The following is a 24,262-nucleotide window of genomic DNA, read 5'->3' as shown; positions in this document are numbered from 1 at the left end:
CTCCCTGGCAGCTTGGAGACCACCACGAAGGCAGTGGCCCGTGTGTGCTGACATGCCACTGGCAAAGGGCAGAGGGCTGCCTCTTGTCACCCAGAGGGACAGGGCCCTGGGCTCCCACGACTGTCGCGCATGTTCTGGACGCTTCAGTGCTGCTGATGGGGAGAGCTTCTGGGGGGAGGTGTCAGACCGTGGACGTGTTGAAGGTCAGGGGTGTGAAATTACTGCACACGGATAAACCCTGGACACAGTTGCCGAGAAGGCTCTTTATGTTGGCAAATGTGCTTTGAGGTCATGAGTCAGGGTTTTATAGGCCATTTCTTAGCTGGGCCCCAGGAGGGCTGATGGCTTTGCAGAAAGGCGGCGTCATGTTTAATGAAAGACAGATGCTATCATCACCCGCCGCACTGTCGTTCTGGTGACAGGCCTGTGGCAGCCCCTGTGGACGTGGCCCCGGGTGGTACCTACAGGCAGAGCCTGGGGTCTGGCCTGGAGTGAGGATCCCTGGACAGTGCTCATGAAGTTTGTACCTCCCTCTGATGTTCCTGCTGTCAAGTCACCGCAGCGAGAGCATCCCTGGGGCCCCTGGTGTCTGGTGTGGCCCTGACATAGGCCGGCCTTGCAAGATTGGCTGTTCCTCAACGGGACCTGGAAGGGCATCTGTCCCAGGCCCTGGTCGTCCCTCCTCCCTCCTGTCTCCACAGGCGTCTGCAGGAACATCCTTGTCCAAATCCCATTCTCCTCGTCCATTCTTATCTTTTGTTTTTTCTCAGCCCCATAATCTGGGCCTGACATTTAGGGGCGAAGGCTGTACGTTCTGCTCTCTGCGGCTCACGCTGATCACGGCTCAGATCTGCCCCAGTCCTGCTTCGTTGCAACAGAATTATTTTTAATAAACAAATTTATTTCTCAATCTGGGAGAAATCACTGCATTTGGCCAAAACAGACATGATTTATGTTTTTAAGATCAGCTCTGCTCTGCTCAAAAAATGTTTAAAGGAAAGATGGGCAGAGACATCTGGGCTCTTAGGGTGAGACTCCAGGGAGAAGGCGGGGATGAGAGCCAACCCAGGACCAGAGGGTGGTTTCCGAGCGGGTCACAGGGTGATGAGTCAAGGAGCAGAGATGCGATGAGTCAAAGCCACAGCCTGAAAATCTAGCCTGCATCAGCTGCTGTGGTGCTGCTAGAGCCCGGCCCAAGGGGAGCAGGGGTCGGGGGTCAGGGGTCAGGGGTGTAGAGGGGTCAGGGGTGAGGGGGTGAGGGGGCAGGGGGGCAGAGGGGCAGGGGGTGGGGCTGCGTCTGTCTGTCAGGTGTGAGTCAGTGTCCTGTACGGAAGCCAGTGCCCAGGGCACCAGCAGGCCTGGCTTCTTCCCTGAGTCCTGGCCAGCAGGTGTGGGCAGGTGAATGAAGCTATGGGGACACTCCTGTCCTCTTCGTCTGGGTGGGAGAAGCACAGAGGAGTCTGTTCAGGCCAGGAGAGAGCTGCTTCAGCATTCTGGTTAGTTCCGTTTTTTTCCAGCACCCCGTGAGTCACACGGTCAGCACGGCATGGACCGCCTCTGACATCCTGCTCTGAGCCTCCCAGACCACCCCCCTAACAGCCTGGTGACATCTCCCGGCCCCTCTGAACAGGGCCTGCTCCAGGCCGCTGCCCCGCAGACAGGTCTCACCGTGGTCCTCGTGGGTGCCGTCCAGAGTGGTCTGTATTTTCTCAGTAGAGCCAGGGAGGGGGCCCTGGACAGGCTGTGGGGACCCCAAGTCCTCTGTAGAAAGTGACTTGGCCAAGCCCTCAGGGGACCCGAGAGGGCCCCAGCTTCTGCCTCAGAGACGGGGCGCTGTTCTCCTTGACACCTCCTGGAACAGGCAGTTTCTCCTCTCCTGGTTCTGTCCTCTTCTCTCTCCTTGTCTCAGCTCACGCCCTCCAGCTGCATGTCCGGGGTGACAGAGACCTGGACACCGGCCAGGGCTGGGCTGGCGTTCCCTCGGGAACACTTCTGGTGAAAGGGAGCTGTGAGTGTGCGTGCGTGCGTGTGTGTGTGCATGTGCGCACATGTATGTCACTTATAAGCATGCCTAAGCCAGCAGTGGCACACAACACACACACGTGCTCATTCTGAGGGTGGACCCAGTCCCCCTCACTATGCCCAGCGTTTCCCACCGCCTTGACTGTGTCTGCCAGCTTCAGACAAGTGCAGTCAAACTTCAAGAAGGAGAGAGAACTTGGGTCAAATAGCTGCTCTTGAGGGGACCAGGATGCAGACAGTTGGAGCAGAGGCTCTGCACGCATGTTCCAGGAGCGCCGGAGTGTGGCCAGTCTGGCTGCTCCCCACTCAGGAGCCACATGGCCGGACCAAGTTCTTGAGCGGCTCCAGTCATGGCGTCGCATCTGTATGGGGGGCAAGCACCCCCACGAAGCTCGTGTCCTGGCTCTGAGTCCTGGCTGTGGTGTGGCCAGCAGAGCCAGCAGCAACCCCCTCATCTCCTCCCACCGTGTCACCCTGTCAGCTCACCAGGACCATCAGACAACCCCATAGGGTCTACAGGGTCACAGTACTGTCAACCCTTTGTTGGAGATGGGGAAGCTGACCCTCTGAGGTCAGGGATGATGGAGGTGACTCTGCATCTAGGCTTCCCGTGGGCCCCATGTGTTCATCTCAAGCTGGACCCTGATGGCTGCCCCACACCAAAAACGGAGAGGAATCCCCACTTCCGGGAGGTGGTCAGAAGGGGAGGTGGTGCAGGTGAAGCACGGCAGGAGTGTGCGCTCGATGCACGGTGGCTGCTGTTACAAGATTTACTGTCTTAACAACAGTGTGTCAGGGTTCTGGGGCCCTGCCACCCCATCCACAGGAACTGAGTGTGCAGGTGAGAGCTCCAGCCCTTAAACCATCCCTGAACACCGAGCCCCCAGGACCATGAGCTGCACCCGCTTTCTTGTCCTGGTAATGTCCCTGGCTGGGCTCCCCGTCAATTCCCTGCTTACCCCCGCCCTCCCATGCTGGAGCTCTCCACCTCCTCTCAGCTCCAAACCCAAGACCACAGCCCTTCCCCTGGCACTCGGTAGGGAAATACTGCTGCCGGGATCCTTCTGGCTCGCGTCTGCCCCTCTCTGGAGACGCACTGGGCGTGCCAGGGGCGGAGGCTGGAGGGGAGCTTGTTAATGCTGAGTGAAACGCAGTCGGATCACAACGCTCCTAGCACAACACTCCTCGGTGCCCCAGCTCCTGCTGCCTGCAGAGTGAGGACCACCCTCCTTCCGTGGCACAAGGGGGCCCCCCAACTTCCCTCAGGGGTAACCTCCTCTGTCCTGACCCTCACCCATCTCCCTGTCACCTGGCATCTGTTAGCACGACTATCTCTGCTGAGCTGTGAGGCAGAGACCAGACTGCTCAGTGGTGTGTCCTTGGATCCTGGGCCCACTCTGACCAGTGGGCATGGTGTCAGGATGACACTGAATGACTGGTGGGCGTGGTGTCAGGCTGACACTGAACAACTGGCGGGTTGGTGGGGATGAGGGGGGAGAAAAGGAGGTTGGCTTTATTTTTCCCTAAGGACATAGAAAGAAGGAGGGGAGGTGGCTTCTGGGCAGGAGCAGACAGCTGTGCTGAGACGGGGACTCTGAAAACAGAATAGGCTCCAGCTGTCCTCTCCTCCTCTCTCCTGTGGTAGCCAGCCCCAACCCTCGTCTAGTGCACCAGTGGCTATTCAGGGGTTCCATTCACTATGCTGCACTCATGTCCTCTGGAAGATGGTAATCTATTCAAGTCCCCTGCAGTGAAGCTATCTCGACCTTTGAAACAGATGAAACGTACACTTTTTCCAAATGTGACTCAAAGGATGTGAGGTTCGCGCACAAGGCAGTTCTAAAAGTGGACAGGTAATTGCTGGTTCTGCTTCCTGTAATGATTTTGTAAGATCACGCCACACTGCCTCCCCCACGGAGAACAACTAGAAAATCTGTACATAACGCAACCAGGAGCCGCTTGACGGCATTGGGGAGTGAACAGCAGCAGACAGATTGCGGGGGAGTGGTTTGAAGTGAATTCCTGTGGCTTCCAGTCTGGGGCCATGTGCAGTCAGAGCAGGGCATGGGAGGCAGTGGCTCTTGGAAAACCACAGTCTTCACAGCCCAAGAACAAGAAAAATGAAACTGGGGGGCTGTGGTTGTTACCGAACCATGTGGGCTTGTTACCAAACCAAGTGGGCTCACCTCCTGGTGAGTTAAATAAGACTATACCAGTGGAAGTTGTCTCACAAAGTAAACTGTATTTGCAGCAAATAGGAGGCCATGAGGAATCATTTCCAAAGTCATGGCGTCCCAGAACTAAGGGAAGCAGGAACTTTTATTTCAGATGGGGAATAATATTCAAAAGGGAGCAGTGGGTATTCACTTCCACAGGCTCAGTTCGAGAACATGCTTCCACATAATGAGGCCTAAGCTCCTCCTGGAGAGATCTTTGCATTAAAAATAAAGCAAAGGTCATGGGCATAGCTCTTGTGGTGTGGCTTGGTCAGTTTCAGGATGGCTGGTGGTTACATCTCCCTTGAGTGCCTCATTTGGTCAGTTTCAGGATGGCTGGTGGTTACATCTCCTTAACCTACAAAAGGAAAAGAAACAGCTTGGAAAAACAGTTAATTGCTTCCAAACCCACCTTTGAGTTTCTCCAGGCACCTAGTCCCGGACACGGTCACTGAAGAGGGAGGGGGATTGCAGGAGGGGAAGAAATGTGCAGGGGAAACTTCAGACTCTGCCCCCACATTTCTGACGGACTGAACCACCCGTGCGCAAGCCACCCGCTAACAACAGAAGATCTGAACTGAGGCTGGAGCTGCAGCCAGGAGCCAGTTTGCGGTTCAAGACCAGCTGAGATCACTACCTGCTGAACCAAGAGACACAGTCATTGGTGGAAAATAACAGAATCCAGAATTTCCACCACACCACATTCATAATGTCCAGGACACAGTGCAAAATCACCCAACATCCAAAAATCAAGTAAATGGGACACATTATTAAGAGAAAAGAGGATCAACTGAGATAGATCCCAAGATGACCCAGGTGTTGGAACTGGCAGATAAGGATTTTTCTTCATGTGCCATGAAGCTCGGTTATTAGGTGCATAAACAGTCTGTATTATGTCTTCTTGATAATGGACCCTTTTGGATTTCACAACGACCTCCTTTATTCCTGGTCATATTCACTGTGCCTGAAATCTGCTTTATCTAGTATTAGTATAGCTTCTCCAGCTTTCTTTCAACCTTTGTTAGCATGGCATGTTTTTTCAATCTCTTTATTTTAAATTTATTTGTGTTTTTATATTTAAAGTGGGTTTGGGGTAGGCAGCATATAGTTGAGTTTGCTTTCTTATTCAATCTGACAAATTATGCCTTTTAAATGGGGTTTTTAGACCACTGTCATCTAATGTTACTGCTGATAATAGTTAGATTTGAATATATCCTGCGATTTGTTTCTTATTTGACCAATCTGTTTTTTGTTTGCTTTTTCCTCTTAGACTGCTTTTTTTTGGATAATTTAAGTATTTTTTATGATTCCATTTAATCAGCTTTTTTGGCTTATTCTGGATAAGTCTTTGCTGTGTGTGTGCGTGTGTGTGCATGCCTTAGGGTTTACAGTACACATCTTTAACTTATCACAGTTTATCTTCCAATAATATCAGACCACTTCATGACGCCTGAACAACCTCACAACAGTACTCTCCCACCGACACTGCAGCCTCCGTGTCCATGTTGTCACACGTTTTATTCGACATGTTACATACCCCACAGAAAGAGCTCTCTATCCCTTTCTTCACATAAGGTTTCCATATTGTGTCATTTTCCTTCAGCATCTCTCAGCGCTGATCCGCTGGTGACCGTGAATTATCTCAGCTCTTGTGTGTCTGAGAAAGTTGATATTTTATCTTATTTGTACCCTTTGCTGCCAGGCATAGAATCATAAATTAGCAGCTTTTTTCCTCAATACTCTGAAGACCTTGCTCCACTCTGCTCTGGCCTCAGTTCCAGTAAGAGATCTGCCTTCATTCTAACCTTTGTTCCTCTGCACTCAGCAGGTCTTTTTATCTCCTGTCTGATTTCATTCATGATTATCTTGTTATCACCCTATTTAAGCAATTTAATTATGACGTGCCTTCTTCACACTTCTTAGACTTGGGGTTCATTAAGTATCTTGGATATGTGGGTTTACAGTTTTTTTTTTTTAATAAAATATGGAAAATTTTCAGTCATTATTTCCTCAAATTGTTTTTTCTGTTTTATTCTCTTTCTCTTTCTGGGACTCTGATTACATATATTTTAGGCCATTTGAAGTTGTCCTGCAGTTAACTTTCTGTTCATTTTCTTTGGTCTATTTTCTCTCTGTATTTTATTTTGAATGGTTTCTATGATATGTCTTCAAGTTCATTAATCTTTTGACTGATTTGTTCTTAATCTCATCTAGTAAGTTTTTCATTACAGATGTTTAATTACAGACATTTCATCTCTAAAAGTTTTTGGGTCTTTTTCATATCTTCCATATTTCTACTTAACATCATCAGCCTTTTCTTTTTTTTAATGAAGTATTGACATACAATTTTATGATAGTTTCAGGTGCACAACATAGTGATTTGACATTTATATACATTATAAAGTGATCACCATGATAAATCTAGTTCCATCTGTCACCATACAATGTTATGACAATATTGTTGACTTTGTTCCCCATGATGTAATCCCATCCCCATGACTTATTCATTTTACGACTGGAAGTTTGTAACTCTTATCCCCTCACCTATTTCACCCACCCCTGACCCCCTACATTGTCAGTCTTGTCTCTAACTTCTTGAACATGTGGAATATGATGACAGTAATAACATCCCATCTTTGTCTATGAATTACGTCATCTGTGCTATTTGTGGTCAGTATCAATTGAGTGATTTGTCTCCTCATTGCACGATGTGTTTTCCTGCTTTTTTGCATACCAGGTAATTTTTGGTTGGCTGGTAGACATTGAGTATTTTTCCTTGTTGGAACCTGGATAGTTTGTACTCCTAAAAATATTCTTGAGCTGTTTCCTGGGACAGAGTTGTGTTACTTTGAAACAATTGGAAACATTCAGGCTTATTCTAAGCTTTGTTAAGTGGGATCTGAGTAACCTTTAGTCCAGGGCTGACTGTGTTCCACCACTGAGGCCACTCTGAATACTGGACACAATCTCCTGTGAGTTATGGGGCTTTCCTAAGCCATGTGTGGACTGGTTGAACCCAAACCATTCCTGTCTGTGTGAGCTCCAAGAATTATTTCCTCTAATTTTTTGGTGTTTGATTCTGTAGTGTTGGGTAGTTTCCTCACATGGGTGCACTGGTCATTACTCAGTGGAAGATGCACTGGGCCCACGGAGAATCTGTGAAGTTCTCTCTTGCTGCAGTTCTCACTTCTTGGGTGGTCTTCCGTATGTGCTCTAGTCACCTCAGCCTCCCAGGACACCCAGTGCCACCTCTTCAACTCAGGGAGAGCTCAGGGGTCCACCTGTGTTCTTCATCCCTGTGCTGGAGCCTGGAATTCTCTCTCCAGGCAGCAGGGCCATCACAGGGCCCACCTTGTCAGTTCCAGGTCTCTCAGGGTTCACTGAACTCTGCTGCCGGAGACCCACAGTGTGAAAACTACTGTTTCATATATGTTCCCCAAATTTTCAGTTGTTGTGGGAAGAAGGGTAAATTAGTTCCCTGTTATTTCATCTTGGCTGAAAGCATAAGTATTAAACAAAGATTTTAAAGTGATTGTCATAACTATCCTCCGTGAAGGTAAACAAACATGCTTGTAGCAAATGAAAGAGTAGGAAATCTCAGCAGCAAAATTTAAAAAAGAAAATTTTAGAATTGAAAAATACAATATTAGAAATAATAAATTCTTTACATGGAATTTAAGTAGAGCAATAGAAATTAACATGGAAAATAGAAAGAAAAAAGGGTGGAAAAATAACAGAGCCTCAGACACTCTTAGGTAAGATCAAACTTTAATATACATGTGGTCGGCTTCAAAGAAGGAATGGAGAGAGAGAATGTGCAGACAAAAATACTTGAAGAAATAGTGGCTGGAATTATCCAAGTGATGGAAGATAGACATTTGCAAATATGATGCTCAACTAACACCAAGCAGAATGAAGACAGTCCCACATAGAGACACATCAGATCAAGCAGCTGGATACCAAGGCCGAAAAGCAAATGTTGGAAGCAACAGAGAAAAATGACACTTCACACAGAGGGGAATAATGATTTGATTAATAGCTGACTTCTCATCAGAAACTATGGGGACCAGAAGAGAATGAGAAAAGAGATTTAAAGTGTTGAGGGAGAGAGAAAAAAAGACCTGTCAATCCAGAATCGTATATCCAGCAAAAATATCCTTCGAAAATCACTGTTGACAGACAGCATTTTCAGATTTAGAGAAACTAAGAGAAATTATTACCAGCAAATCTCTACAATAGAAGATGCTAAAGGAAATTCTTTAGGAGAAGGGAAATTATACCAGAAAAGGAATCTCAGATCCTCAGAATGGAATAAGTAGCTTCAGAAATGGTAAATATCTAGGTAAATGTCAAAGGCTACTCATTTTTTCTGCTTTCTCCTTCTAACTTTTGTATAATACACACAACTTAAAGTAAAAACTGGAATATTATGGGGAGGGTAGAAGGATGAATAGGTGAGCATAGAGGGATTTTAGGGCAGTGAAACTATTCTGTATGACACAGTAATGGTGGGTACATGTCATTAGACATCTGTCCAAACCCACAGAATGCACAACAGTGAGAGTGAACCTGGTGTAAACTGTGGACTTTGGGTGATGATGACATGTCAGTGCAGGTTCGTCATCTGTAACAAATACACCATCAGATGGGCAATGTTGATAGTGGGGGGGCTGTGCATATGGGAGCAGGGCAGATATGTACCAAACACTCAATTTTGTTGTGAAACAAAAACTGCTCTAAAAAAATAAAGTCTTTAAAAAATGATAATATTTTCTTCTGAGGTTCATAAGATATGTAGATGCAGTACATACAGTTACTACAGCATAAAGGATGGGCGGGGTGGCCCAATATGGCTGCAATATTTCCATATTTTACCTGAAGTACTAAAATGTTCATTGTAAGTGGAACAGGAAAAGTTAGAGATGGAGATTGTGAACCCTGGAGAAATGACTGAAAAAAAAATAGCCAATAGGACAAAAAATAAAACAATGTAATCCACCACATCACCAGAGTAAAGAAGAAAATCATGTGACATGCAGAAAATGCATTTGAAGAAATTCTACATCCATTTATAAAAGTCCAGGAAAGTAGAAGTAGAGGGAACTTCTCTAACTTGATACAAGGCATCCATGAGAACCTGCAGTTATCACAGACAGTAAGACTAAAGGCTTCCCCTCTAAGTCAGGATCAAGGCAGAGACATCCACTCTCATTGTCCCCAGTCAACACCACACTGGATTCTTAGTTGGTGTGAAATAGCAAGAAAATCACATAAAAGGCATACAGATTGGAAAGGAAGAAGTAAAACTGTCTTTTTTCACAGATGACATGACTGTCTACATAAAAAATCCTTAAGAATATAACAAAAAAAAAGGCTACTGGAATTCATAAATGAGTGTAACAAGGTCATAGGATACAAAGTCAACATACGAAAATCATTTGTATTTCTATACAGTGGCAATAAATGATTGGAAATTGACATGTTTTTTCTTTTGCTTGAGGAAGATGGTCCCTGAGCTCACACCTGTGCCAATCTTCTTCTACTTTGTATGGGATGCTGCCACAGCATGGCTTGATGAGCAGTGTGTAGATCCATGCCCAGGATCTGAACCCGAGAACCCAGGGCCGTGGAAGTGAAGTATGCGAGCTTAACAACTGCGCCACCAGGCCGGCCCCCAGAAATTGACATTTTTAAAGTGCAACTTACAATAGCAACAAAAATCATAACATATTTAGGAATAAATCCTATAATATGCCTGTAGAATCTCTATGCTGAAAACTACAAAACACTGATGGAAGAAGTAAAAGAAAACTTCAATAAGCAGGGAAATGGTCTTAGTCTATTCGGGCTGCTATAACAAAACCCACAGACTGGATAGCTTATAAACAACAGACATTTATTTCCCACAGTTCTGAAGGCTGAGAGTCCAAGATAAAGGCGCCAGCATGGTCACCTTCTGGTGACAGCCGCTTCCTGGTTCATAGCTGGTGCCTTCTTGCTGTGTCCTCACATGGTGGAGGGGACAAGGGCTCTCTCTGAAGCCTCTTTTGTTATAAAGGCACTAATCTTGTTCATGAGGGCTGGACCCACATGACACAAGCACCTCCCAGAGGCCCCACCTTCTAACACTCTCAACCTTGGGGGTTAGGATTTCAACATGTGAATTTTGGGAGGACATAAGCATTCAGACCCCAGCAGAAATATACAGTGTTTGTGGATTGCAAGACTCAGTATTTTAAATATTAATTCTCCTTAAGTTGATCTATACCAATTACAATTCCAGCATATTTTTGGTAGAAACTATGAAGTTGATTCTACAATTTATTTGAGTAGGCAAAGTAATTAGAATAGCCAAAACAATTTTGAAAAAGAAGAACAAAGTTGGAGGCCTTAAACTACCTGCTTTCCGGCGTATTATAACATTACGATAATCAATAGTGTGCTGGTGAACGAATAAACACACAGATCAGTGGAACACAGGAGAGAATCCAGAAACAGAACCACACATGTATGAGCAATTGATATTTGACAAAGTTGGAAAAATAACTTAATGGAGAAAGAATGGTATTTTCAAAAAGAGGCACTGGAAGAACCGAATATTCATATGCAAAAATATCCACCATAAAGTATAACTCAAAACAAAACAAAACCCCCGAATCCTTGGACCCATGTCTCACACCACATACAAAAATTAACTCAAAGTGAATCATAGCAGTAAGTGTAAAATCTAAAACTATAAATCTTCCAGGAGAAAATACTCATGACCTGGGATTAGGCAAAGATCTCTCAGGTGTGAAACCAAAAGCACACCCATAACCAACTGTGTTTAGTTAAACTTTATCGAAACTAAGAACTTCTTCTCTTCAAAAGACACTGTGGAGAGAAGGAAAACAAGTCAAAAACTGGGAGAAACCATTTCTGCAACACATATCTGTGAAGGCTTTTTATTCGGTGTATATGAAGAACTCTTCAATCTGAATAACAAAACTAACAACCTCGTAAAATATTGGCAAAAGATTTGAAGAGATACTTCAGCAAAAATGATACACAAATGGAATGAAAGTACAGGAAAAAATGCCCAACATCATCAGTCCTCAGAGAAATTCAAATTAAAACCACAATGAGATACATGTGTGCACCTTTCAGAATGGCTTAAAAAATTAGCAACAATATCAAGTGCTGGCAAGGATGCAGAGCAACCAGAATGCTCATACACTCCTGCTGGGAAAGCAGAATGTTTCAGCCATATTGGAAAACATTTTGAGAGTTGCTTGTAAAGTTAAAGAAATGTTGACCATGTAATCTTTCTGATCCAGTAATCTTATTCTTGGATATATGTCAAAGAGAATCAAAAAGTTACGTTCACACAAAAATCTGTATGTTGATGTTTATAGCAGACTTATTCACAATTTCCAAAAACTGGAAACAACCCAAACAGACAAACTGTAGTTATAAACGTTCTTCAGCTACTAAATAAGTGGCACATCCATCCAATGGAATATTATTCAGTAATGAAAAGGAATAAGCATTTTATATGTGAGACGAAATGGATGAATATCAAATACAATCTGCTAAGTAAAGAAGGTAAAGCTCAAAAAGTTGTTACATAGTGTGTGATCCCATCCCTGTGAGATTCAGGAAGAAGCAGAACTACTGATAGGGAGCAGATCAGTGTTGGCTAGTGGGGAGGAGGGGCTGCCACAAGGGGCAGACAGGGAATTTTGGGAGCAGCAGAGCTGTTTTCTGTCTTGATTTCTGTGGTGGTTTATGAATGTATGTGTTCATAACAAATAGTACTGTAAAATAAAAAAACGACTTTTATGGCATGTGAATCACGTCTCCATTACTTCCTTTGAAAAAACCAGTAGGAGTTTTAAAAAGACAAATAAAGGGGAAAAAACTGGAGGAAACGAATAGAAAAAAGAAATAAAGTTACAGACCCAAAACTATGTCAATAGCTATTTATTTTTAATTTTATATATTTTTAATAAAAATTATATATTTTAAAGTATCCAATGCTGATTTGATGTACATATACGTAGTGAAATAACTACTGCAGTCAAGCTAATTGACACCTCATCTCCTCACACAGTTACCATTTTTCTGTGATGAGAGCACCCAGCTACTCTTTTATCGGATCCCAAGTATCCAGCACTGTAGTATTAACTGTGGTCATCGTGCTGTACATTAGATCTCTGCAATTATTCAACCCACGTCACTGCAGCTTTGTACCCCTGACCACCATCTTCCCCCCCAACCCCAGGCCCTGAAACCGTTCTAATCTCTGCTTCTATGAGTTCCATGTGTTTTTTAGAGTCCACGTATAAGTGAGATTATACCATATTTGTCTTTCTCTGTCTGGCTTGTTTCGTTTAGCATAATGTCCTCCAGGCTCGTCCGTGTTGTCACAAATGGCGGGATTTCCTTATTTCTCCTGATTGAATAATATTCTGTTGTGTATATGTACCACATCTTCTTTATCCATTCATCTGTCAACGGACACTTGGGTTGTTTCCATATCTCGACTACTGTGATTAATGCTGCAGTGAACATGGGGGTGCAGATATCTCTTTGAAATACTGATTGCATTTCCTTTGGATATATCCCAGGAGTGGGATTGTTGGATCACGTGGTAGTTCTACTGTTAATTTTTTCCCTTACGTTCTTTTATTTATCATATATTTGCAGATCTGTTTTATGTACAATGATTGGTTCTATCAATCATACCAAGGTATTCTATTGATACTATTGCTAATTTTTTGAGGAACCTGCATACTGGTTTCCGCAGTGGCCACACCAATTTACATTTCCACCAATGGTGCACAAGGGTTCCCTTTTCTCCACATCCTCAACAAGACATGTTATTTTTTGTTTTTTTGATGATGGCCATTCTAACAGGTGTGAGGTGATATCTGATTGTGGTTTTGATTTGCATTTCCCTGATGACTAGTGATGTTGAGCACCTTTTCATGTATCTGTTGGCCATTCATATGTCTTCTTTTGAGAAATGTTTATTCATATCCTTTGCTCATTTTTCAGCTGAGTTACTTGTTTCTTGCTATTGAGTTGTATGAGTTCTTTATATATTTTAGATATTAACCCCTCATCAGATTACGGTTTGCAAATATTTTCTCCCATTCTGTAGGTTATCTCTTCACTATGTTGATGATTTCCTTTGCTGTGCAGAAGCTTTTTAGTTTGAATGAATCCCATTAGTCTACTTTTACTTTTGTTTCCTCTGCTTTTGGGGTCATGTCCAAAAAAAGCATTGCCCAGACCAATCTCAAGTTTTTCTCCTATATTTTCTTCTACTAGTTTTATGGTCTCAGGTCTTAAATTTAAGTCTTTAATCCATTTTGAGTTAATTTTTACATACGGAGTGAGGTAAGGGTTCAGTTCTTCCATGTGTGGAAAACCAGTTTCCCCAACACTATTTGTTGAAGAGACCATCCTTTCCCCGTTGTGTATTCTTAACAACTTTGTCAAAGATCAATTTACCATAAATGCATGGAGTAATTTCTGGGCTCTCTCTTCTGTTCCATTGGTCTGTGTGTCTGTTTTAATGCCAGTGCCATGCTGTTTTGATGTCTATGGCTTTGTAGTATATATATATATATATATTTTGGTGAGGAAGATTAGCCCTGAGTTAACATCTGTTCCCATATTCCTCTATTTTTGGTATGTGGGGCACGACCATAGCATGGCTTGATGAGCAGTGTGTAGGTCAGCACCCAGGATCTGAACCTGTGAACCCTGGGCCTCTGAAGTGGAGCAGGCGAACTTAACCACTATGCTACCGGGCTGGCCCCCATAGCTTTGTAGTATATTTTGAAGTCAGGAAGTGTGATGCCTCCAACTTTGTTCTTTTTGTTCAAGGCTGTTGCTGAACAACCTGTGCTTGGAACTCCTATCCCACCATCTTGTTTGCTCATCATTTTACACATTAGTGGACCGAAGAGTTCAGTTAAAGGCCGAGATTCTCGGGAGGGATATAAAAATAAGACCCAAATGTATACTATCTACAAAAATTGCACTTTAAATATAAAGGCACAGACAGTTTGAAATAAAATAAAAATAAAAATCACAACAATTGGAAATGCAGTAGAGTTGCCTCTTTATGCCTCTTTATGCAGATAGAATCATACATGAGGAAAAATCCGAAGAAACCCACAAACAGTTAGTACAGGTGCTGGAACAACTGGACACCCACATGCAAAAGCGTGAAGCTGGACCCTTACCTCACACCATCCACAAAATGAGTTCAAAATGGATCCAAGGCCTACATATAAGAGCCAAAATTATAAAACTCATAGAAGAAAACATAGGAGTAAATCTTTGTGACTTGAATTTGGCAATGATTTCTTAGATATAACACCAAAAGCACAAGCAACAAAAGAAAAATTAGACAAATTGGACTTCTTCAAAATGAAAAAATTCTGTGCATAAAAGGAGAATATTAAGAAGAAAAAAAGATAATCCACAATCCAAAATGGCAGAAAATCTTTGCAAATCCCACATCTGATAAAGGTCTAGTGGCCACCAGGCCAGCCCCCTCTGCCTGGCAGGATGCCCTGAGTGATAGAGGTCTCAACCCCACAGCACCTGGACACTGGTCATCTTCCGCATTGCCAAGGAGTGAGTGCTGGACTGTTCTGACTTATTCAGAAACAGTGACGGAGCCCAGATTCCTTTCACAATCACCCTAGAGGTCAACGGCTTCAGTCTGCTCCTAAAGAACACACGGTGGGGGCCGGCTCCGTGGCTTAGCGGTTAAGTGTGCGCGCTCTGATGCTGGCGGCCCGGGTTCGGATCCCGGGAGCGCCCCGAGGCACCACTTCTCCGTCCAACGTGAAGCCGAGTCCCACGTACAGCAACTAGAAGGATGTGAACCTATGACATACAACTATCTACTGGGGCTTTGGGGGGAAAAAACTGAATAAATAAAATCTTTAAAAAAAAAAAAAAAGAACACACGGTGTTTGCGAGTCTGAGAACCAAAAGAATTGTCTTCACTTTTCAGAAAAGTATGTCTTATTATTTCATATTAGTGATCGTTTTCAAACTGGCTCCCAGTGGTGCCCTCCCACTTTGTTTATTTCTCTGAAAGTGGCCGTGGCGACTTGGCTGTTCCCTGTTCCCAACCCCCACGGTGTGACAAGGTCGATGACATCCGATTCCTGGGATCCTGACCCAGGTGGAGATTAACTCAGCCTCAGCCTGTGATGGGAAGTGATAGATCCAGCTCTTCCTCCTCTCCCTCCCCTGTTCTCATCCTCCTGCTCTGCACAGTCTCAGAGTTGCCTGACATCACCACTGACAAGCCCTGCAGAGCCCAGAGATTTCTCTTTGAAGAAAAGAAAAACTCTGGAGAAATCAGAGGGATAAATAAGGAATGTACCCAATTCCTGCCTTGTCCTTCTCCCAGACTAATCCTGCTGATGGCCAAGAGGATGAACAATGAGAGAGAGTGGTTTCTCTCATTAGAATTTTAAAATCCTCCAAGTAATGGATCGTTTTGGAGCATCCTGTGTTTTCCTGCTTGTCCCAATAATATGTTATTACTAAACTTGAATAATTTTAATGGGGGAAATTCTTTATCTCATAAAAATGCTGAGCAGGGGATCCATTTAAAAAAATGTTATCAAGGTAACTCCAGGGGTTTACAAGGAACAAGGAGCCTACACTCCTGTGTTCCAGACATCAGCTGAGACCTTCTTGCCAGGAGCCAGGGCCCTTGGAGGGAGGGGTGCCCATGACCCTCCTCCAGCAGGGCGGACCTTCTCAGGTGCGTCCCCCAACATGGGCTCACACACCACAGGATCCTAGGTTGGCCAGTGGCAGGCAGCTGGCTAGGGATATGGGGACAGCACAAACTGCTCACTCGGACTGGGACACCCCTGGGCTAAACTCAGGAGCAAGGTGTGATCCAGGCCTGTAGACCCACAAACCTCAACATGAGTTCTTTCCATCTGGATATGGCAGTGGAAAGGAGAAGGTGCTGTGCGGGGAAAAGCATTACGCTGAAAAGAGCTCCTGCCTCTGCCACCCGCCTGGAGTTTGGTCTCCAACAAGCATGGGTTTTCTCACCTTTAGAGAAACGAGGGGTGGAAGCCATCGAGTTTCCTCGAGTGCTTGAGGGGCCTCGTTTTCAGAGCTGCTCAGCTCCCTTCCCTGCCCGCAGTGCATCCACGGGACCCCAGCCCACGGCCCCTCCCTTCCGATCTTTCCCATTGAAGCTTCAGATGTGCCCACTCAGGCACCTAGTGGTTTGGGGTCCTGAGCTGATGCAATTTTGAGTTTCCATCATTTTCAAAGGGAGAAATGGGAGGGAGGTGGCTTGTTACTGAGACAGATCGCAGTGCACCTGGAAGGACAGGACATTCATTTCCATTTACCTCGTCTGATGACCCTCCAGTTCCATCAGTGGTTGAGTGAACACGGCCTGTTCTTCCCAATCACGGTGCAAGTGTGTAATTTCTCCCAGTGGAATTTGATTTTAACGAGAGGCTAGCTCATAGGAGAGAGTCATTATTTAGATAGCATGCACGCATCAGGTTAATTTTAAATCAGCTTTAAGGTCAATCTGTCTTAATTATTCCATTAACTGTTTTCGACTAGCAATTTCAATAATTGTTTTAGCATAATACTTGGCAGTGTAATTGCTTTTTGGAATCTGTTCATTGTGATGTCAGAGTCAGATCTGGGGCTCCCTCCCTGTGCCCGAGTTTGTGTGTATGTGTGTGTGTGTGCATGTACAAGCATGTGGGGGGTGCTTCCGCTGTTTATTAATGAATGCATTTTCATAAGGCTTATTGATATCAGGGTGCCCTGCCTTTATTTTTAAAAAATTGTTAAATAAAATTTTAATGTTAGAATAGTTTCAGATTTACAGAAAATTGTGATGATAATACAGAGTTCCCATATACTTCACACCAAATTTTCCCTGTGATTAGCACCTTACATTAGTATGGCCCCTTTGTCACCATTAAAAAACAGTAGAAAAGATCAATGAAACAAAGAGCTGGTTCTTTGAGAAGATAAACAAAATTGACAAACCTTTAGCCAGACTTACTAAGGAAAAAGGAGACAAGGCTCAAATAAATAAAATTAGAAATGAAAGAGGAGAAATTACAATGGACACCACAGAAATACAAAGGATTATAAGAGAATACTATGAAAAACCATATGCCAACAAATTGGACATCTAGAAGAAATGGATAAATTCTTAGACTCATACAACCTTCCAAAACTGAATCAAGAAGAAATAGAGAAACTGAACAGACAAATCACATGTAAAGAGATTGAAACAGTAATCAAAAACCTCCCAAAAAATAAAAGTCCAGGACCAGATGGCTTCTCTGGAGAATTTTACCAAACATTCAAAGAAGATTTAAAACCTATCCTTCTCAAACTATTCCAAAAAATAGAGGAAGATGGAACACTTCCTAACTCATTCTATGAGGCCAACATCACTCTGATACCAAAGCCAGGCAAGGACAATACAAAGAAGGAAAATTACAGGCCAATATCATTGAGGAACATAGATGCAAAAATCCTCAACAAAACATTGGCAAACCGAATCCAGCAATACATTAAAAAGATCATACACCATGATCGAGTGGGATTTATACCAGGGACACAGGGATGGTTCAACATCCGCAAATCAATCAACGTGATACACCACATTAACAAAACGAGGAATAAAAACCATATGATCATCTCACTAGATGCAGAGAAGGCTTTTGACAATATCCAACATCCATTTATGATAAAAAGTCTCAACAAAATGGGTATAGAAGGAAAGTATCTCAACATAATAAAGGCCATATATGACAAACCCACAGCCAACATCATACTCAATGGGGAAAAACTGAAAGCCATCCTTCTGAGAACAGGGACAAGACAAGGGTGCCAATCTCACCACTCTTATTCAACACAGTACTGGAGGTTCTGGCCAGAGCAATTAGGCAAGAAAAAGGAATAAAAGGAATCCAAATAGGCAATGAAGAAGTGAAACTCTCGCTGTTTGCAGATGACATGATTTTATACATAGAAAACCTTAAAGAATCCATCAGAAAACTATTAGAAATAATCAACAACGACAGCAAAGTTGCAAGGTACTAAATCAGCTTACAAAAATCAGTTGCATTTCTGTACTCTAATAACAACTGACAGAAAGAGAACTCAGGAATACAATCTCATTTACAATCGCAACAAAAAGAATAAAATATCTAGGAATAAAATTAACCAAGGAGGTGAAAGACCTATAGAATGAAAACTATAAGGCATTGTTGAAAGAAATCGATGGTGACATAAAGAAATGGAAAGATATCCCATACACTTGGATTGGAAGAATAAACATAGTTAAAATGTCCATACTACCTAAGGCCATCTGCAGATTCAATGTAATTCCAATCAGAATTCCAATGACATTCTTCACAGAAATAGAACAAAGAATACTAAAATTCATTGGGGCAACAAAAGACCCCAAATAGCTAAAGCAATCCTGAGAAAAAGAACAAAGCAGGAGGCATCACAATCCCTAACTTCAAAATATACTGCAAAGGTATAATAATCAAAACAGCATGGTACTGGTACAAAAACAGATGTACAGATCAATGAAACAGAATTGAATGTCCAGAAATAAAACCACACATATATGGACAGCTAATCTTCAACAAAGGAGCTAAAAATATAGAATGGAGAAAGGAAAGTCTCTGCAACAAACGGTGTTGGGAAAATTGGACAGTCACATGCAAAAGAATGAAAGTAGACCATTATCTTTTGCCATACACAAAAATCAACTCAAAATGGATCAAACACTTAAAAGTAAGACCTGAAACTATAAAACTCCTAGAAGAAAATATAGGCAGAACTCTCTTTGAGATCGGTCTTGGAGGGAACTTTTCAAATTCCATGTCTACTCAGACAAGGGAAACAAAAGAAAAAATAGACAAGTGGGACTTCATCAGACTAAAGAGCTTCTGAAAGTCAAAAGAAATGAGGATCAAAATGAAAAGACAACCGAGTGATGTCAGCATCATGGCGGAGTGAGCTTCCCACATTGAATTCTCCCCCTCTAAGACACAACAAAAAGGGCATTCATATTCCAACAGAAGCTATTCACACAACACAGGGGACATCTGAGGCACTCAAGCAGCCATACACCTGAGGACGGAGGTGCTGGAATCCCCAGAGGAATTGAACGGAGGTTAGAGGAGCTCCTTTCCTTCCCCAAGGACTGTGTCTCAGAGACTGAGACCACGCGGCTCTCAGAGGAGGGGGAGGGGCGGCTCACCGCGTGAAAACCGGCACTCTCCAAGACCCCTCATGGCCTGAGGATATACCCCTACGGAGGGAGCTGAACTGTTGCGAGGGTAGTTTCAACCAACTAGCCCCTTAGGAGAGCAGAGAGTGACAGTGAGGCGAGAAACCTCTGAGATAGGGGAGGCGACAAAAGCGCCCCTCCCCCATGTGGCCCGCCTGATTGGCACTTCAGCACAGTGGTACTTCAGCTCAGCCCCCTCCCCAGAATCAGCAGCCCCCAAGAGCCCAGGCCCCACCAGCAGGGGCAGCGTGACCATGCCCCACTCCAACAGGCAGCGGTCCCTAGGTGCCCGGGCCAACCAGCAGCAAGGCGAGCCTGTGCCCCCACACCAGAGGCAGCGGCAGCTCAGGCCCCACAAGGCCACAGCCCCAGCTGCTCTGGCTGGACCAAGCCATGGCCCCAGCTTTCCCAGCTTCCCCGTGTCACAGCCCCAGCTCCTTAGGCTGGACCACCCCTGTTCCCTGGCTCCAGTGGCTTTGGCTTGGCCTGTGCTCGGGCTCCAGCTGACTTGGCACCAGCAACTTCAGCCCACAGCACTCCAGTTCCAGCTTCTTTGGCCCACTGGTGCCCCAGCTTCTCCTTCTTCGGCTCAGCGCACTCCAGGTCCAGCTTCTTTGGCCCAGTGCACTCCAGGTCCAGCTTCTTCGGCCCAGCGGCACTTCAGCTGCAGCTGCTTCAACCCACCTGCACCCAAGCCCCAGCTGCTTTGGCCTAGCTGCGCTCCAGTCTCAGCTGTTCCCATGCTCCAGCTCCAGCTGTTCCCACACTTACCCCCCAGCAGCCTCCACTCAGCCACGCCTCAGATCAGCCAGGGGCCCATGAGAGTGCCCGAGGATTGAGGCAGGGCAGAATACACGGCCCTTGACCCCCAACCAGCAGCAGCAAGAGGAAACTGAGACCATATATTTTCAGTATGAGGAAAAGTAAGCCAACACCGACAGGCACGATGCAAATATATATTAAATCTCCAGACCGAAAGGAAAATGACAAGCACACAGAAGTCAACCCAGAAAGCACAGAAATGTATAACCTTAATGGCAGAGAATTCAAAATAGCCATCTTAAAAAAGCTTAATGAAATACAAGAAAACACAGACCGGCAATTCAATGAAATCAGGAGTTTCTTCACAAAGGAGATTGAAACCGTAAAAAAAAAATCCAATCAGAAATCTTAGAGATGAAAAATACAATAGAGGAAATAAAGACAAATCTGGAAACCTTAAGCATCAGAGCCGACAATATAGAGGAAAGAATTAGCAATATTGAGAACAGCAATGCAGAAATGCTCCAGATGGAGGAGGAAAGAAAACTAAGACTAAAAAGAAATGAAGAAACTCTTCGAGAAATATCCAACTCTAGGAAATCCAACATAAGGATTATAGGTATTCCAAGGGAGAAGTGAGGGAAAAAGTAACAGAGAACTTGTTCAAAGAAATAATATCTGAGAACTTCCCAAACCTGGGAAAGGAGCTGGAAATAGCAGTGAATGAAATCAATAGATCTCCTAAATATATCAACACAAAAATACCCTCTCCAAGGCATATAGTAGAAAAGGTGGCAAAAGTCAATGACAAAGAAAAAATATTAAGGGCAGCCTGACGAAAAATAAATAAATAAATAAAATAACATACAAAGGATTTCCTATCAGGATCTCAGCTGATTTCTTGACAGAAACTTTACAGGCTAGGAGAGAGTGGAACGATATATTCAAAATTCTGAAGAACAAAAACTTTCAGCCAAGAATACTGTATCCATCAAAAATATCCTTCAGATATGATGGAGAAATAATAACTATCCCAGTTAAACAAAAGCTAAGGGAGTTCATTGCCACAACACCTCCACTACAAGAAGTGTTCAAGAAGGCCCTCATACCTGAGGAAAAAAAGAGAAAGGGGATTCAAAGTTTTGAACAAGGAGGAAAGTAGGTCAACAAAACCAGAAAAATTGCAGTCCTCTATCAAAATAGATTAGCAAACACTTCAATATAAAACCAAAGATCAGGGGCTGGCCCGGTGGCGCAAGTGGTTAAGTGCACGTGCTCCACTGCAGCGACCCGGGGCTTGCCAGTTCAGATCCCGGGCGCACACCGATGCACCGCTTGTCAGGCCATGCTGTGGCAGGCGTCCCATATAAAGTGGAGGAAGATGGGCATGGATGTTAGCCCAAGGCCAGTCTTCCTCAACAAAAAAAGAAAAAAAAGAGGAAGATTGGCAGATGTTAGCTCAGGGCCAATCTTCCTCACACACAAAAAAAAGATCAAGGGAAGGTAAGCACCAAGCATAAATATAACCTCATCATGTTAAACACAAACTCACAACACAAGAAGGACTAAGATGTGACAACAATAACTTAGAAGGGAAGAGGAAAGAGATCAAATCGACTTAGTCTAAGGGAATAAGAGGCCATCAAAAAATGGACTATCACATACAAGATATTTTTTTATACGAACCTCATAGTAACCACTGACCAAATAATCAGAATAGAATCACACTTGATAAAGAAAGAGAAAACTAAGAGAACTCCCATACAGAACTACCAAACTAAATTGGTAGTCTGAAACACATGGGGCAAGAAACAAAAAAAATGCAAAAGAACCAGAAAAAGAGCAATAAAATAACAACAACAAGCCCCCCAATACATCAATAATTACCCTAAATGTAAATGGACTGAACTCTCCAATCAAAAGACACAGAGTGGTGGGATGGATTAAAAAACAAGACCCAATAATATGCTGCCTCCAGGAAACACATCTCAGCTCTAAAGACAAACACAGGCTCAGAGTGAAAGGATAGAAGACAATACACCAAGCTAATGGCAAACAAAAGAAAGCAGGTGTTGCCATGCTTATATCAGACGAAGTTGACTTCAAGATAAAACAGGTAATGAGAGACAAAGAGGGGCAATATATAATGATAAAAGGAACACTCCACCAAGAAGACGTATCACTTTTAAATATATATGCACCCAATAGAGGAGCACCAAGGTACGTAAAGCAACTATTGACAAACCTAAAAGGAGATATTAACAACAACACAATAGTAGCAGGGGATCTTGACACCCCACTCTCATCAATGGACAGATCATCCAGACAGAAAATAAATAAGGAAATAATGGACCTAAACAAAATCTAAATGAGATGGACTTAATAGACATATACAGAGCACTCCATCCAAACACAGCAGATTACACATTCTCCTCAAGCACGCATGGAACATTCTCAAGAATAGACTCTATGTTGGGAAACAAGGCATGCTTATATAAATTTAAGAAGATTGAAATCATAACAAGCATCTTTTCAGACCATAATGCCATGAAGTTAGAAATCGACTACAAGGAAAAAACTAGGAAAGTGACAAAGCTGTGGAGACTCAACAACATGCTACTAAACCACCAATGGATCATTGATGAAATTAAAGGAGAAATCAAAGCATAGCTGGAGACAAATGAAAATGAAAATACACCATACCAACTCATATGGGATGCAGCAAAAGCAGTCCTGAGAGGGAAACTCAAAGCAATACAGGCCCACCTTAACAAACAAGAAAAAGCCCAAATGAACAACCTCAAACTATGCCTAACAGAATTCGAAAAATAAGAACAAACAAAGCCTAAAGTCAGCAGAAGGAGGGAAATAATAAAAATCAGAGCATAAATAAATGAAAATGAAATGTAAAAAACAGTAGAAAGGATCAATGAAACAAAGAGCCGGTTCTTTGAGAAGATAAACAAAATTGACAAACCCTTAGCCAGACTCACCAAGAGAAAAAGAGAGAAGGCTCAAATAAATAAAATTAGAAATGAAAAAGGAGCAATTACAACAGATACCACAGAAGTTCAAAAGATTATCAGAAAATACTATGAAAAACTATATGCCAACAAATTGGACAATCTAGAAGAAACAGATAAATTCCTAGACTCATACAACCTCCCAAAACTGAATCAAGAAGAAATAGAGAACCTGAATAGACCAATCACAAGTAAAGAGACTGAAACAGCAATCAAAAACCTCCCAAAAAATAAAAGTCCAGGACCAGATGGCTTCTCTAGAGAATTTTACCAAACATTCAAAGAAGACTTAATACTTATCCTTCTCAAACTATTCCAAAAAATAGAGGAAGATGGAATACTTCCCAACACATTCTATGAGGCCCACATCACTCTGATACCAAAGCAAGGCAAGGACAATACAAAGAAGGAAAATTACAGGCCAACATCGCTCATGAACATAGATGCAAAAATCCTCAACAAAACTTTGGCAAACTGAATCCAGCAATACATTAAAAAGATCATACACCACGATCAAGTGGGATTTATACCATGGACACAGAGATGGTTCAACATCCACAAATCAATCAATGTGATACACCACATTAACAAAACGAGGAATAAAAACTATATGATCATCTCAATAGATGCAGAGAAGGCTTTTGACAAGATCCAACATGCATTTATGATAAAAACTCTCAACAAAATGGGTATAGAAGGAAAGTACCTTAACATAATAAACGCCATATATGAAAAACCCACAGCCAACATCATACTCAATGGGGAAAAACTGAAAGCCATCCCTCTGAAAACAAGGACAAGGCAAGTGTGCCCACTCTCGCCACTCTTATTCAACACAGTACTGGAGGTTCTGGCCAGAGCAATTAGGCAAGAAAAAGGAATAAAAGGAATCCAAATAGGCAATGAAGAAG

General features: G+C 43.4%; 2 long non-coding RNA genes across 3 annotated transcripts in view; both read right to left on the bottom strand.

The window, feature by feature from the left end:
* Positions 1 to 4,244: 4,244 nt before the first annotated feature.
* The window catches only part of LOC147913646 (uncharacterized), a 31,439-nt gene continuing 11,421 nt past the window's right edge, over positions 4,245 to 24,262 (bottom strand). The window contains exon 2 of the long non-coding RNA XR_015548576.1: positions 4,245 to 4,596. This is a non-coding gene — a long non-coding RNA (uncharacterized LOC147913646). The remainder of the gene's footprint in view (positions 4,597 to 24,262) is intronic.
* LOC147913647 (uncharacterized) lies at positions 4,634 to 19,703 on the bottom strand. 2 transcript variants are annotated; one of them, XR_015548577.1, is made up of 4 exons: positions 16,634 to 19,703; positions 14,841 to 14,967; positions 14,477 to 14,517; positions 4,634 to 4,875 (listed from the first exon to the last, which is right to left on the bottom strand). It is a non-coding gene; the product is annotated as an uncharacterized LOC147913647 (long non-coding RNA). The 2 variants fall into 2 exon arrangements; XR_015548578.1 differs by lacking the exon at positions 14,841 to 14,967 and having other exon boundaries at positions 16,634 to 19,685.

The sequence above is a fragment of the Ceratotherium simum genome, chromosome 26 (assembly GCF_057802395.1).
Source record: "Ceratotherium simum simum isolate JZ-2026a chromosome 26, ASM5780239v1, whole genome shotgun sequence".
In the NCBI taxonomy this organism is placed as follows: Eukaryota; Metazoa; Chordata; class Mammalia; order Perissodactyla; family Rhinocerotidae; genus Ceratotherium; species Ceratotherium simum.
Note: the sequence above shows the minus strand (reverse complement) of the source record. Positions and strands in the feature narration are given on the sequence as shown.